We start from the raw sequence: 17,709 nt of genomic DNA, 5'->3' as shown, positions 1-17,709 counted from the left end.
GTAAATTCGACTTGGCAAGTGTACCCACTTGCCAGGCCTAAACCTTCCCTTTTCTTACATGTAAGGCACCCCTAAGGTAGGCCCTACGTACTCCCAAGGGCAGGGTGCAGTGTATGGTTAAGGTAGGACATATAGTAATGTGTTTTATATGTCCTGACAGTGAAATATTGCTAAATTCGTTTTTCACTGTTGCAAGGCATGTCCCTCTCATAGGTTAACATGGGGGCTACCTTTAAATCTGATTAAAGTGTAGATTCCCTTTGGGAGCGGATGGACATGTGGAGTTTGGGGTCTCTGAGCTCACAATTTTAAAAAAACATCTTTTAGTAAAGTTGATTTTAAGATCGTGTGTTTGAAAATGCCACTTTTAGAAAGTGAGCATTTTATTGCTTATACTATTTATGTGACTCTGCCTGTTTGTGGATTCCCTTTCTGGGTCAGTTTGACAGTTGGGTTGGTTGCACCTCACACTAGACAGTGACACAAAGGGAGCTGGGGTGTAGCCTGCATTTCCTGATGAGCCATCTGTGGTAAGAGGGAGAGGAGGAGTGGTCATTAACACCTGAAAGGGCTGTGCCTGCCCTCACACAATGCAGTCTCCAACCCCCTGGTGACTCTCTAGGGCCTGGCCTGGGCAAGGCAGGATTTCACATTCAAGAGAGACTTTGCTTTGAAGTCGGCCTACTTCAAAGGAGAAATTGGGTATAAGAAGGGCACCCAAAACCACAGACTTTAGAACACTTATGGAAACCAAAAGGAACCTCTGCCTGGAGAAGAGCTGAAGAGCTGAGGAAGAAGAGCTTCTCTCCCTGTGACTGTGCTTTGTGGAGCTATCCTGCAGTTGCTGCTTCTGCCTGTGCTAAAGAAAAAAGACTGGACTTTGTGTTGCCTTCCTTCTTTTGAAGATCTCCAAGGGCTTGATTTAGAGCTTGCCGCCTGTTGTTTGAAGTCTCATGGACAGCAAAGACTTCTCTCTGCCAGCACCTGGAGCCTCTAGAGAGACTCCTACTCTGCCCTGTTGTGCCCATCCAGTTCCTGGGACCCTGAATGGGGAATCTGGCAGCCTAGAAGGAAGAAATTCACGCACAGAACGCCATGCGGGGAAAAGATCGGTGCAACTCCGATCTGCGGTTGAAGAATCGTCGCGCCGCCGGCTTTGCGGCTGAAAATCGACACTCACCTGCAACGTGAGCCACAGATCGATGCCTGGGGCTGGAGAAATGACGCACAGCATCGCTGACGGAGGCTGGTGAGATCGCAACCCACGCTGCCTGGTTTTCGGATCATCGTGCGGCTGGATTTCCGACGCAAGTACCACTGGAAAGTTAAAAACAACGCAAGGCCTGCCCGGACCCGAGAGTGCTGACCGGATCAAAGCTTTGCTCTCCTGCAGAGAGAAGAAACAACGCGCCCTGACCTGATGAAAGGAGAAACGGCACAAGGTTGCGCTCGTGAATGAAATACATTGTTTGAGTTTTTTCAGCTTCAACAGAATGCCATTTAGGCTTTGTTCTGTGGCATATGTTTTTCAGAGACTTATGCTGGACCTGTTTAAAGGGATAACAGGTGTCAGGTTTTTTCAAGATGATGTGTTCATGTTTAACAAGACTTTGGAGTAACATATGTGCAAGGTCAGTGAAGTATTGAACATTTTTGAATGGGAAAGAAATGATGCTGAACAGCAGTAAATGTTGTTTTTGTCTCCCATAAATCACATATTTGGGACAGGTAATATCAGGAAAGCATGTAATACTATAGGAGGTTTGGTCAGGACTGTTGTAAATTTGCCGACACCAACAAAGAAAGAAGAAGTACAATCTTTTTGAGGATATGGCAGAGTATTAGTCCATATCTGTCTCAGATTTTGCAAGCCGTACTGAGAGTATTAGGAGACTTCTAAGAAGAATGTTAAATTTGAGTGGTCTGAAACTTCAGAAGGAATTTAAGGATGTAAAATCTGTACTTTTAACAGCACAAAGTTTGAAGGGTTTTATACCTGGGCAACGGTGTTTCATAGTGGTAGATGCTAGCGAGAGGGGTTAAGAAGCTGTTTTGAGACAGAAACAGGGAGGCAGAGATGTTACTATTACCGCTGAAAAGGAAGTGCTGACTATCTTTTGGGGAATAAAGAAATTCAGGCAGTTTATGTGGGGTGGTAGGTTTCTAGTTGAAACTGACCACAAACCATTGAAGGAGGTGTATGGTAAGAAGGGTTTGGATTACGTATCATCAAGCATATGCAAGTGGGTGGTAGGCTTGAAAGATTTTCAGTTTGTTGTTTTGTATCTGCCAAAACAAAAAAGTGGCAGATTGTCTTTCAAGTCTGACGGTAGATGCATGTAATCAGGAGTGCAAGACAGATGTCTGGTGGACGAATGATGTAGTGAAGGTGTGTAAGATAACGCTGGGATGTATATCAGAGGATGAATGGCTGCAGGAGCTTGAGTTGGATGAGGACTTAAAGCAAGTACGACAATTCATCTTAGCTGGGGACTCTAGCTGGGAGAAGAGAAAAGGTTCATGAGTTTTACTTGGATTTCAGACGTGTTGAATGTAACCAATAATCTTGTGCTGAGAGGCACCAGATTGGTTTCACCCAAGGGAATCAGGAATCCCTTAACAAGTTTGGCTCATAAAGGGCATTAAGGGATATGTGTAGCAAGGGGAAGGTATTATATGGTATGACTAGGAAGTCTTACAATAGAATGCCAACATAATACCCAGTGGTGGACCTCTGATTCACTCTCAGCAAACCCTAGCTCAATCCTGGTAGTGTGGCAAAGAGCGGTCAGGCTAATTAGAGAAACGTGTAAAGCATTTCACATTACCAACATGGACAATGACATGACTCAACAGAAATCTAACACAAATTTAGAAAAACAGATTTAACTTTAATCTTAATTTAGACACCAAAATGAACTTTGTAGCCTTTGTACAACCGGAGTTGTGAATTTTTAAGTATTTAGAAAATACAGTACTTTGTAGGTTTAAAGGGCTTCCATTGAAGTCAATTGGGTAGATAGTAATGTGCACTCAGGTACTTGTAGGGTTCTGGCAAAAACATGGGGTAAGGTTCTGCGGGGACCTAGACCAAAATTCAACAGTCAGACTTTTGTTACCTTGCCCAGGGAGTCTGGTTGCAGAGGTGACTTGGCTGTCCTTGGTGCTAAACAGTCTGCAGTGGCTGGTGTGTTTTGCACTCTGTTGCAGAACTAGACTTAGGGGTGGACTCACACTCTACCCTTCAGATGTAGAGGTCTCAGTGGGGCCAGGAATCGATGCTTGGATCTTCACCACCTCATCTGGTGGCTCTGGGTGCAGTGGTGGCCCCTAGCTGTCAATCACTGTTCTGTGACATCAGTCTGTATGCTGGGGGGGATGCCCTGGGGTCTGTGAATGTTGTGTGGCCATCGGTCTCTAGGTAGGTGACAGACAAGCCTTGGTAGCTTCAAGTGTGGTCCACTGGCTTTCTGCCAGCTGAAGGTCGTTTGGTGGGGAGTAGAGGCTTGAAACTTGGCACAGGCATCACTCACACTCTTAAGATGCTGGGCACAGAATTTCTTTAGGCTCAGACACACAGAGCCTGTTGGATTGCAGTTCTTCGATCTCAGCACACCTTTACTCCTGCAGTTTACAGGGGACTGGTACCACCGGTCAGGGGAGTCTTCCTTAGAGTTTCGGTGACCACTGGGGTCCATCTTGCTGGGACCAACAAGTCTTCACATTGGGCACACGTCGGGCACGTAGTTCTAGTACCGGCCTCATTAGGTCACTCTGTGTCCTCTTCTTTGCGCTGGGGCTGGAGTCCAGGACATGTTGTTTGTCTCTTTGTGCTTCTTTTCCATGGAAGATCTGAGTTCTGGTGCCAGGGGAGCCCCTTAAATCCTGGTTTAGGGGGCATTTAAGGGTGTGAGGGACAGTGGCCAATGGGCTACTAGTGCCTGCAGCAAATCTGCCCCTTCAGTGATGACTTTGTGTGTGAGTACGTCACTTTTTACCCAGAACTGACTATTCTCAAGATGGCAGAACCCTCCCTCAACTGTGCAGACCTCCTAGCCCACCCTCAAGGTGTGGCTAGTCCTTTGGGGGGGGGGGCACACCTCCTACATAGCTAATTTCCCACTTTTCGTGCCGGGCAGAGCAGTAAGGGCTTTGTCCTCTACTCGGGGTACAGCTATTTAGAAATCAAAGGCAGGGGAAGCCTTTGAGGCTCACCGCCCTAATGTTTATCTCACTAGTTAGCCAGGGTGGGAGGAGGTGTGACCTCCTTCCTGCTCAGGCCCTTTGTCATATGTCCTGCCAAGGTGCTAGCACTGCCAGCAGGAGGCCAGAATCTTGTCTGTGGTGGCAGCGGCTTGGGAGAGCTCACCAAACCAGTACAGGACTCAGTTACTTGGTGGGCACCCTCTGAGGGTGCCACCTGGGCATCTGCTTTTTAATCCTAAACATGGGCATCATGTTCAGGATTAAAAAGCACAGTGTTTGATACCAAACATGAGGGGATTCGGCTGGGCCATTGCGGAGCTGGACATCTGAGCAGTGGTCAGATGCCATCCTATGTTATCCAATGGATTGCAGGTTACTCGGGCTAGCATCACATTTTAAATACCAGCACAGGGACATATGTGCTCCTGCACATATATCCTCATTCATGGGAAAGTGCACCCTGCCCCCTGAGTTAGAGGGGTCGGCCTTATGGGTGACTGACATGTCCATGGGTAGTAACAGGGACTCTGCCTGCACCTAGTGTGGCCAGAGTCTCACTCGAGCAGCAGGCTGCTTGTGCAGGCTGACATGGCAGCTCTGCAGTCTCTCTTTTACTCGAGTTACTCAGGGTGGCACAATCAGTGCTGAATCCCTGGAAACCCCGTTTGCCATCCTTGCCCTGGATACCATTTACTGGGGACCTATAGAAGTGGTAAGGTCCTTTCCAATTGGCCTATGCAATTCGACGTACAATTTAAGGAAAAAAGCATTGGTACTGGAACCTGGTTAGCAGGCCTCAGTACATTGACAGGTCAAAAACAACAGCATCTGACAGCAAACAGTGGGGGCTAACCATCCAAATAGGGGCACTTTACAACAATATGTAAAATGAAAGAAAAACTCTGAGCAAATAATGGTTGTGAGGAATGGATATAACCATCAAAAGTGTTGCCTGAAAGGGTGAAGAGTGCAACATGTGTGATCAGATCATGAAAGTGAGAACCAGCCCATGATCTGCAGACAGGTGCCTGATGAGGTGTGGGAAGAAATTGGTTTAGATATTTGTGATGCTATAACTATAGGAGGGTCCAGTAAGTGCTTATTGGTAGTCATGAATATGTTATCTAAATGGCTAGAAGTAGGAATCACTGGTGAAATTCTCACCATTTCAGTAACAAAATATTTATTGGAAGGTTTTGCTAGAGAAGGTAATGCAAAATTCATACTTATAATGGGTTACAATTTACATCTAGGGAGATGGAGAGTTTCTTGAGAGACAGGGAAATAACGCATTAAAAGTGTTCCTTATATGATCCCAAGACAAACGGTATGGTTGAGTGATTTATTAGGGCACTCAAAGAAACTATTTAAATGACAAAGAGTAGTGGAGTTCAAGCTGTGATGAAAGGAGTGGAGGAATATAGGTTTCCCCTCACTCCATTATGGGTGTTAGCCCTTTCGTACTAGGAAATGTAAACCCAACACTGTCATGAGTCCTCCTTGGGTGAAAGAATAATACTGTGGCGACATATTAGATTCACAAATATCTGATGGTGAGGTAAATGACAGAGACAAAGATGCAAAGAGAAAAGATAATTTTGATCTTCACAAAGCTGTTAAACCCAAGAATGTTTGTGTTGGAGATCTGGTGAAGATAAAGTTGCCTGAAAGAGGTGAGGGCATCTCATGTTTTAGCAAATTCTATGCTGTGAGCAAAGTATTTCAAAATGTAGCCAAAATGGATGATGGACACATTTGTAATTTCAACAGGATTATTGTTGTGCAATGATTTTTCATTTATTTTGTTGTTCTTATGTTGTACCCTTTTCCATTCTGTTTGGAAGGCGGTGTGGTATTGTATCTTTATTATTTTGTTAGCTTCATAATAATATTATGGTTTTTTTTTATTTCCCAATTGCTTTCCTTATGTGCATTATGGAATCTTCTGTTCAAGAGTTATGTTTAAAATGTTTTTAGTCAAGTAGAGACCGTGATAGTGAGAGCTACCAGTGAGGCTGCCTGTTAACTGTGGCTAGAGTTTTTTCTGATGTGAGAATAAAGTTAACCTTTATTCATACTGGCATTGTCACTCTTACTTCAAGAAAAGAAGCTACATCAACGGTTGTTTTTAAGGGAGCAACAATTCAGGCTAACAAGCCAGAATTGTACTTACCTGGGTGTCCTGGATTGAAGGAAAGCTTGAGGACCCTGATTATCAACTTCCAGTGCACGCGTGAACTTGCATTGGTGTTTGGTGACAAAGCCACTCACAATGTCATGGGTAAAAGCTATGCATGTAGTCTTTGGGGGTTGCTGCGACGCATGCTAGCAGCTGAAAAGCGGAACATATAAGCTGAATGTGAGCGTTAAAGGCAAGGTACCTGGCCCCTGAGACCATTTGGGGGCAGACGGGCAGAAACAGGCTTGTCTTTGGTGCACCTTTTGTATGCCAGCAGCATGTCCACTGATCGTCTGTGTACCACTTCTGTTTTTATAGGGAGCGGGCCTCATGTAGGAGGCATAGATAGGATACTAGAACATAGCTCAATAATTAAGCCCTAAAAAGGGCACCATCAAACTGGCTGTATTCCCGACCCCCACAGCATAAGAACGAGGATTGGGAGACTGAATGTTGTCCACAATACAAAAAGCACAAAAAATCCAGCAAATCACAAATAAAATTATTACACAACCCAAGATTTCCCAAGAAACAGAAATATATTTCTTATAAGCAAAATCAGTGTCTTCTAGACCTGGACTTGACTCTCCTGTAGGCCTCTGCCTACCACTATGTGAGTCTGCAAGTGCTTCCCCTGAGATCCCAGAGGGCTTTAGAAGTTTCCTTCTGTGGTGTATTAGGACTTTTAGTACTAAAGTCAGAAGGTAAAATATTTTAGTGTATCCAACGTTTTGTTTCTATTTCTCTAAATTAGTTTTGGGATTTTTATTGTTTTGTATTTCGACTTTTTTACTGTTTTAATATTGCATAAATACTTTACACATTGCCTCTCAGTTAAGCCTGTCTGTTCTGTGCTATAACTACCAGGGGTTTGAGCTCAGGTTTATTTAGTGAATTTAGTAGCTCATTCTGACAGGGGTTGTCACAATAGACAAAACACAGATCTCCACGGTAAGTACATTAACCACCAGAGTTAGCTTGATATAATTTTTATCCCATGAAAACTAATGGGCACCTAAAGATCTCTGCGGCATGTGTCTTTAACCATGTAAGATATTTTGAAATGCAGCGCAACACGAGTTTGGCACACGGCTTGTCACCGCCGGTTGCACTGCCCCAAACCTAGCACTAGGGCAACCCACAAAGTACTCTCTTCCCTCAGATTTTGATGGTGGGGAGGGGCAGTATTTATTATTCAAAACTTCATGATATCATGAAATTTGAAGTTTAAAGAGTGTTTTTGTTAAGTGAGCACTTCATTCGCCCTTTAAAGCAGTGGCAAACCATTTCCACTGATGTTAAAAAAGGTGAGAAGCAGCAGCATCCCTTCAGAGGCCCAACTCTGTATTGTTCAGAAACCCTGCCTTGCTCATGACATAAGGGTTACCTTCGTGAGAACCCTGTCCTCCAATCCCCTACACACTGTCCTGCCCCGTCCAGAATCCAATCACCTCCCAGCCACAACCCTCTACCTTGTCTCGCCCTCCTCCTGCCAATGTCTTGCGATTGGGTCATGTTTAGCTGTTTGCCTTTCACAGAATGTTCTACCTTTCGGAGGCAGGGCATTCTAGGGTTGGAAAACAGCCCAGTTGTGTGGGAAAGCTTTGCTTCCTGAAAGTCAAGCAATGTCGTCGGTCTTCACTGATGTGAAATGTCTCCAAACATATATAACTGTGCAGGTGCAGAAAAATCTTTGGTCCCCTCCTATTTGTGAGACTCAAGATAAGTAGATAGGCAACCAATTTCTTATTAACGCATATTGTTTGTGACACACGACATGATGCACATGAGGAAACGTGATGCTTCTTGAACACATAAAATATATGTAGAAAAATATAAGTAATGACTTCACTTTTTTACAGAAATAAAATAACATGACAAAATACAAAGCTGTGTACTATTAGCATTGAAATAGCATACTGTCCATCCCCTTTGCTTGACGTCTTTCTATTATCACTATTTCGAAATTACTGAATTAGTTGGCCTGAAATGTAAGCATCTTCTAAAGAGCAAATGTTCCATAGCCTTATATTTGAACCTTTTTAGATGACATATAAACTACTTTTTTTAATGATTCAAGTCACAGGCCTTAAAGTCACATGATTGATTCAGTCATTAGTTACGAGTGCAATGATTTATTGTGCCCGCTCATTACCTTGTCCGACCACTTTGCTGTCCAATTCTTTTTGCCCTGGGCTGCTCAATTATCGAAGGGGTAAAACATGTTCTGTATTTTCTTTAGCTCTTTCCCGCAAAGTCTTTACATCTAGACAGTTTAACTAGCTTTGTCATCTGAGTTGAATTCCATTTATCTAATACTGTGTGAATTTTATCCCACCATTATTTTCTACTCTATTGGTAATGCTAATTTTCGAGGATCGTTATAGCTGCAAAAAACAGTTATGATGGAGGATTTTTTTTATTTCCAACTATAGTAAGGGAATTGGCCAAACTGATTGAGGAGTTTACGATTGCAGTAATTACGAGAACATACATTGTATCTCGCCTACACTCTGATAAACCCTGGCAAAGTGCTAGATAACCAGAACTGCTACTGTTAGACCGGATATTGTGAGTGGACACCTACTGCACCACCGGATTTATTACTCCGGCTGCCGAAATCTTTTGGCCTCGTTTTGAAACCCTATCATTGGATAGTTTTGTGAGACTCATTGCATCCAACAATGTGTTTAATCCCGTGAAGCCTGTTGTGCTGCTAAAAAATGAAAAAATGCAGAGCATTATTGAATCAGCTCTGTTATTTAGTAAATCACTTCTTGCCATCTGTTACTGTGCAAGGTCCTTTGGCATTAGCGGAGGTACCTCCGTTGCTAACAACACAAACTTAGAATGTGGAATAATTTTCTCTCTGTTGGTTACTTTCCGAAAACTAAATTTGAAAAATGAGTGCACCACATGTCAGTTGTGCTCAAACTGCATTCCCTTCTTTTCCCTAGGAGAACAGTAATACCTTCTATAGCACAGTGACCTGGCTATTTAGGGTTAACTTTCGAAAACACCCAGAAAACAGTCAGAAAGTTAAGATCTCTGCTTGCTCTTTCGATTGTGCCTTCCTTTTGGCATGCCCGCATGGGTGGCTATTCCTTTTAAGCACAGGCTGACCAGTTATCGAGCACAAAATAATTTGCAATCCACCAATAAAAATCACTTAAGTGTAAACAATTACTGTGGAAACAATAGATAGACTTGTCTGAACGTGGTCTATAGGACGCATTAAGATGACGTTGTAATAGCCCATGATTTCTGCAGAAAATCCCAACATTGTAACGTCCCCTCTGGCACCATATCACATATGGGAAAAATAATAAGAGTTGTCGGCACCTTACCTCCTCATTCAGACAAGCCTTTAAATATGTGGTAATGTGGTGTAACGATAACACAATTTTTGCATGCCATGGCGGCCATGTTTCAATGTTTGCTGGGAATGATGGGGAATAACTTGTGGTGAGAGGGTTCCTTCTGATCACTACCGTATCTCGACAGGTATGTTTTCCAGCCAATATTTATATTAAACTGTGGTTTCATGGTGATTGCCAGCAGGTGTAAATGAGTCAGACTATACAAATGCTCTCTAACTCGAGTTCCCCCATTTTATTGATCGATGGGGCTCTGAATGAGTCCCAAAATTATGTTTTAAAATATTGTTCATTCCTACCTTGCACTATTCTTATTGTGTAATTCTCCTGTGTTCTTCCTTTTTGTTGTAGTCTCAGTCACGGAATTCATCTGGTTTAATGAATAATTTCTCCCACTCGTCCGCTGATTCTGCTGTTGGCATTCCTGATGGTCCTTCCTTCCACGATGTAAAGCGACCCTTCGCTGTTGCCGACCCCTGTCCTCGTGAGGACTGTGACACATCAACATCTGAGTCCACGGGTATTTCAGATTCAGTTCATTTATAAGTAATGCTTCATAAAAAGCGTACAGTGTTAACATGACATAGAAGACAAGTCAAAGTTGTACTAGGTTCTGTCCCAAGCACTGCTAAATCAATTACTTGCACTGCAAAGTTATAGTGTTGGAGTTTTCTGTGGTTAGATTTTAAATATTGCCAAAGGAAAGAAAGCTTCAGTTTCAAATAGAGGGAAAACATGGAAATTTTGTGTTACCATATTTCATGAAGGTTGCATGGCTCCAGTCAACCGAGCAGAAGTAGTTTCTTCTTGAGTTGTTACGTCCTATTTACCGTGCCTTCTATTTACCGTGCCTTCTATTTACCGTGCCTTGTGTTTGCCCACTCCACAGAAGGGCTCGAGATCCATTTACTGAATGGGGAATGAGTAATATGCTAACATGGAATCCACGCACAGAGTGGCACCCGACAATACTGCAACCTGTGACGTGGACGTGAAAGATGACCCTTAAGTCACAGCTGATATTTATGAATTGTTTAACCAAGCTCTGTGTGAATCAAAGTGCACACTTAGAACGGATTAAATTTGAGTGTAGGTTCCAGGAGACAAGAGGCGTGGGCAGTACATCATGTCACACCAGTGTGCTTCGAGGGTAATTGTGCCTTCCTAGTTTACCGTTTCCTACAAAGCAAGGAGCCTTTGTATTTATCCATGTTAGTGTGCTTTGCTCAGTGAAAATGGACTGACATTAGCCGGTGTTCATTACTAAATATAGACTAGTGCTTACGTGTGCCACAAAAGCAGTTGCCCAGATTAGAGGGAAACAAGAGCATTTGGCGGGAGACGTGCCAGCTCAGGATCATAATTTCTGTTGAAATGGAGGAAGAAGGGACAGTCCAGTTCCATTCCACAAATACATTTACATAAGCAAACACATGGCATCTGCTTATTGGTGCAGTGCCCATGTTTGTCAGGAATCCATTCTACAACCAGTCTCACCTCTCATCAATCTCTCAGAGTCAGCCACTGTTAAATCGAGTATAATGTTGGGTCTCTGGTTGAGAACTCATCTACATAACTGTAAGAGTAAAAATTTAGGAGACTAATCTTCATGCTGAAAAGCCTTTCCATTGGGATTTAGGTCTATGAGTCGATAACTTTTATTTTGCAATTACTGTCACAAATTGAGATGGGAGTGGCCTTCCAGAAGCAAGCACTGAAGATATAATTCTCCACATGCTGGGGTAATTATTTGTGGAGTTACTAAGGCACACAATTATATTAATGTACTAACTACTAGTTAGTATATTGAATGTATACGTTGGAGCATGGATTAAAACATGAACTCCACCCATCACAGAACACCCCAGAAACCACATCATGGAGAGCACCCAGATTGACAGTAGAATCCATCATTGTCATCTGTAATTGATAACCCACCCCAAGCTGAGAGACCTCTAGCCTTCTGCTAGGCGCAGCAAGCAGCTAATACACCTCAACCAAGATGGTGTCCAGAAGCAGTCAAAGCAGAATGGATATCCACACTTACCCATGGAAGAATGGTCAGCATAGATGTAGTTAATTGATACACGAGGAAGGAGAAAGTCAGCATCATACAACTTAAAAAGAGGAATATAAAAATTTGACCAAGTATTATTCACCTCTCAAACACATTTTAGACATATTTTGAAGAGAACTTGATGTCTAAGCTATAATGCAATGCCATAAATCATGAAATACTAAATAGATTTTCCAATGAGCTGATCCAATTTTTGGTAGTGAAAGCTGGAAACTGATATAATACTGAGACTCGAACATAATACTAATTGGCATTTCATCAACTGCAGCCCAATTCACAAGTTAAACAATAGCTGCACTGTTTAGATTGCACTACAGTTTTCCTGACCTCATCGATTTGTCAAGATGATCAACAGGAGAGTGTTTAATGAGCACAAGAAAGAGAAGATGTCTGGGAGTAAAAGATTTGTTTCAGATGAAGCATCACATTAGCTATTGGCTTAGATTCTAAGTGACTATTCTACTGGACCTTGCTCACAAGTCTGAATTGGAGCCAATTACAGTAGTAGCTGATTTAGGGCCTGATTTACATCTTGGTAGTAAGAATACTCCATCGCAATAGATAATGATTTAAATGTGAACAGACCATTGGTGCAACCATGGTGGACATTACTCCGTCTTTGCTGTGGTTACACTCCTCCAACGGCCTGAGAGAGTAAGGGCCATCAGTGGTTGACCTCTATGTCTGCCCACCTTTTTCAGATGGGTGGACATACAGGTCAGTTTTTACTGTCCATCACCACCAGATATACCCTGGCAATAAGGAGCAGAGAATACTGTCTAATGTCCCCCCACCGAGGGAGGTAGCTCCCATGGCAAGGGAGATTTTTAGTTTTTTTGTTTTCAGAAAGAAAATCCAACTTTTGGACTTTCCTTTTTAAAATAAAACAAATACGTTTGACGGACAACCCTGTCATATTGACAGAGCTGTGCATCAAACATGTTAAAGCATTGACAAGAAATGCCATGACATTGATTCCTGCCAATGCTTTCGAAATAATCTTTGACTTAGCAGTCATTTCTAAATTTGGGGGGGGCAGTGACTCCGTCAGGGTGACATCATAATTTACTCCTTCACGTTGATGATGTAAGCTCTGTTTGTTGAAAGTTGAAACACAGCCTTAGTTTCATGATCATGTTGAATTTAGTGCAACATTTGGGTCCAATATCGTAAACATGACTTAAAGGAAATATTCATTTTATTTATTGGGAGGGTCTAGTTCTTCACCACCTCAACAAATATTGACCCTACTTCTGTGATATACAGTGAGAACTTGTCCACAGCAAATCCCTAATTCTTACCCGTTACAACTAAGGCACCTGCTGAAGAACAATAACACCGGCTGCAGCAGCTTGTGTATTCCACAGTCTTTCGAAGCATGCTTACGCCACTTGTTTTCTATGGGGGGGGGAGCAGGCAATCACTTTTAGTATGTAGGGAGCATGCTCATTAACAAAAGAAGCCACAGCATTGATAACAAATCTGGATTCAGCCCACCAGACTTATTTCACGAATTGCACAGATAGATTCTTAGTCATGATCAGGATTTTAATATGGCTACAAAGAGGTGAAAAGCTTCTAACAAAAAGTAAATTCATACTGAGTAGTTGGTGCCCCAAGTCATGAGGTTTCCTTGGAAAGTGTTTACATTTGTAACACTGGTGTTCATGTAAGGCAAGCTTGAGAAAGAAACATGACAACCCTGTTTCTGATTCCAATATGCAGCATTTGTCTGCTACAATATGAAAAGAACTACTAATGGTTAGAGTCTATGATTCGAAATGTAATGTCCCAAGCAATGATAGTTTTCAGAACACAGAAGCAAGAAAACCGGTATATTGTAGTTTAGAAGACACACAAACACTGTGGCTGCATTATTTACTATTCCAGTCTTTCAGTCTTTCAAAATATACAGGAATATCCTGAAATTTGCTTTGAACTTTCACAACAAGCTACCACTTGTAGCCTATTTAAGACTTTACTTAAAAATATTTTTTATGTAAAGCCTTAAAGATGTGAGGTTCTCAGGTTCATATGTACACATCTCAAAACAATATGATTTTTCCCCTTATTGTTATATGGCCATAGCGGAGCTATGTTCACACTTGCTTAAATTTACATGGAAAATCTCTCTGTGGTGTATGGAAAACCAACATCCACCTTCCATGCATACTGCGGATATACTTCGCTAGGATTTACCATGGAGTGGTCTCCCGGCCAACATGGAAGGCCTAATTAAGCTGGTAACAATGCCTGGGGGCAGCCTCAGTGATGCCTGAAACGGCAGCCCCTTCCATCTCGGCTGGGACAGACCCATTATTGATAACTAGTACCCAATGCATGGGCACGATGCTGGCCTAATATGAAATTGGCTCCTTCTTCTGACCTCTCACATTTATATGACTTCTATTTAAGACTTATAGGTGCTCTGACAAGTACAAACAGAAAGTTTAAATTATACCAATTATACCTATAATGTACTTAGGATGAGCTAAGGGCCAGATGTATGACCTTTTGTTTTGTGACTTGCAATTTGCGATCCATTTTGGAATCACAAACTGTGAGTTGCAAAACAAAATGTACAGCAGTGTTAAGTACACTGTTTGCTATTCCGTATGAATCGCGAATGAACTACCTCATCAATATTCATGAGATAAGCCGCAATTTGCGACCCCACTGGGAATGGCCGCACTTGCAGGGATGGTGGCCTGCTGGGGACCTGCAGCAGACTACCATGTCTGTGACTTTTTTAAATAAAGCTGTTTTTCTTTAAATGCAGCCCATTTTCCTTAAAGGAAAATTGTATGCATTTCAAAAAGAAAAATGAAGTTTTCTTTTAATTTTTTCAGAGTAAGCAGTGGTCTATGAGACCACTGCCTGCTCTGCAAAAATATTTTTGCTACCATTCACAAAGGGGAAACTTTCCGTTTGCAAATGGGTTAGCACAAACTTGAAATTGGTGTTAACTGTGATTGTTTTGGGACCACATTCATGGTTGCAAAACAATCATACATATCATTCAAATTCAGTATTTGGAAGGGACGCCCTGAACATGCCTCTTCCTAATACCGAATCAAAAAACCCAAATTGCGATTCAGTAACAAGTTACTGAATTGTAATTTGGCTTAGACCATCCCCGAAAACATTTTTCTAGTCACAAATGGCCAGTACTATAAATCGACCCGTGTGCGACTAGAAAAATGCTTTGTACATGCGGCGTAATGTCCCAGAAAAAATACAATTCTCAAATGAGGCACATTCTGACCGAAATGACAAATGGAGAACACCTTACTGCACTGCAGTGACTGGACATTGAAAAAATCATTTAGATTTGCATTTTCCACTCTGCATAATCACACAATTAACAGTTACTGCACTCCCTTGCAATCCTGTAATCCCTGCAAATACACTTTTTTGACACACCATTGAATATTCCAGTTTCAAATGTCACTGTCACTCAGAGAAATTTTCCATTACCTTTGTGCAACAATCATTACTAAATGGGAAGTCAGTGTGTATTTTAATATTAAAATAAAGAAGGAATAATTGATTTTCAGAAAAAAGTCATTTAAAATCCTCAACCATCATCAAAAACAGGGTAGGTTTAAAGAACCACTAGCAAACACTTTGCAAAATACAGAAAAAGCATTTAGGATGCCTATACTTTATATTTTCATTTACTGTTACTATACCTGAAAAAACTGCAAGGGTATAATGCAAGTTGCACTGTGGCTTTTGGATGTGATTGTTCTAACCAGAACTTTTCTGTTTTAGGGTCTTATTTAGATCTTTACGGTATTAGTACCAATCTGCTGTGGTGGCGAACCCGAGTACGCCATCAAGTAGATGGTGTTCTGACCATCGCATTTAAGATGTATTGTGGCTGAGCCACCGACAGCGACAACAGAGTGCTGTCCTGAGTTTTCAGGCTGGCGGGTTTCTGCTGACCATATTTAGATATTCCAGTCCTGCAGGCAGTGTACTAGTGGCAGATTCCTGATAAAGGGAGGCCATCACAGGACCCAATAGACATAATACAATGGCAGTGGTTACGAAAGCGAGCTACGTCTCTCTCACACACACTGTACCAGAGCCCTATGTGTCTCCCTGCACTACACACTACACATCACACTACATACACACTATTATCTAGTGTCATTCCTCCAAAACACATACATATTGAAATACACATTGTCACACATCCATTACACTACATACACACACTGTTGACATTACACCCACACAAAACACAACTATGACAACCAACGCAACTACACACTCATCTAAACAAACACACTCACACAAAAATACAACTACACACATTACAATAACAACCACCACACAACGACACTCACCTAAATGTTACACACAGCAACACAACACACAACCAAACACACACAACATCAGACCCAAATGCAAGTGGCACACAATCTGACACAACCACATCACCCACTCCAGCTCCCTCCTCCTCAACCAACCAATCCAATTGCAGACACACATACACTTATTGACTCACGTACACAACTGGAAACACAACATCACAGGTACAGATCCCCTTGCCATGTGCACACATGGACACAGTTGACAAGTGTGACTGGTATGTCATTTTGGTGGCAGCATTCATTTTGCAATGAATATGGAGACCAAAATGACATCTGTGTGTGTGTGAGCTATATGTGCCTTGTACCAGTGTTGTCCCACCCATGCCCGACCCAATTATGTACCTGACATATGCATGTCACAGTGATTTAAAAAAATTACTGTGACATGTATGTGACTGCAGTGGTCCTGAGTTCAGATGCAGACACCACAAAACTAGACTGGCAATGTGGACTCCCTACCTTCGACTCCGACAACGGGAGATTGTGTTTTCTCCATGATCAAGTGACAGCAGCGACCGAAGGTCTTGCCTGCTTTTGTCCAGTCCAAAACAGATGTGGAATGGGGTAAAAATGTAAGTTTTTACCTGATTTCCCACCAATCCACTAGCTCAGACGTGGATGTAACACCTCCACAGTTGGCTTGAACGGGAAGGCACAAATAAATTTGCGCGGCAGAAAGAGTGGCTGGAATCCTGCCGTCAGCTGCTTTCTCCTGTGGTGCCATCAATGTGGTTGGGAAGTTCTGGCACAGCCAGCAGGACTCAGGCAGGTTTTCGTCTATGAGATTGCCAACCTCTAAATCGCCTAGAAGGCAGATGGTTTTTCTGTTGAGAAATTGGAAGTGGGACCGTTACCTCCATGTTAGAAATGGGGTTTCTGGTTGGCTAGGGTATGCACCTCAGGCAGGCAGAACTTACCCACTCTAGTCAGGGCAAGGGAGTTACACGTCCAAGATAACCCCTGCTCACCCCCTTGGTAGCTTGGCACGAGCAGTCAGGCTTAACCTGGAGGCAATGTGTAAAGCGTTTGCACAACACACACACATGTGACGCAATATCCCCACCACAAAGGAAACACAACACCAGATTATATGAAAATATACTCTATTGTACACAACGCAATTATCAGACCAAACATCACATATCAGTACTATCCTGCTACCTTAGCAGTTGTCAGAACGTTACCCATTAGTTACTCTGCAAACTAGCAGTAGTCACACATAACACACAGGTTACTCAGTATTCTGTAACATAAGCAGTAGTCCGGAAAACACGTTATTACATCACAGCACTTGTCATAAGAATATCATAAAATGCCCATAGTAGGAACATTAGAAAACATATGGCAAGTTAGAAAAACATATTAGCAAGCATGTCCATAAAAGGAACATTTGCATACACATATGTAAAAACAACGCAGGTAGGTAATATATGAATCAAACAAAAGTCTGTAGAAAGAGCTTTGGATTGCAACTATATTGGTCCTTTA

Source organism: Pleurodeles waltl, chromosome 4_1, assembly GCF_031143425.1.
Source record: "Pleurodeles waltl isolate 20211129_DDA chromosome 4_1, aPleWal1.hap1.20221129, whole genome shotgun sequence".
In the NCBI taxonomy this organism is placed as follows: Eukaryota; Metazoa; Chordata; class Amphibia; order Caudata; family Salamandridae; genus Pleurodeles; species Pleurodeles waltl.
This window is presented reverse-complemented; position numbering follows the sequence as displayed.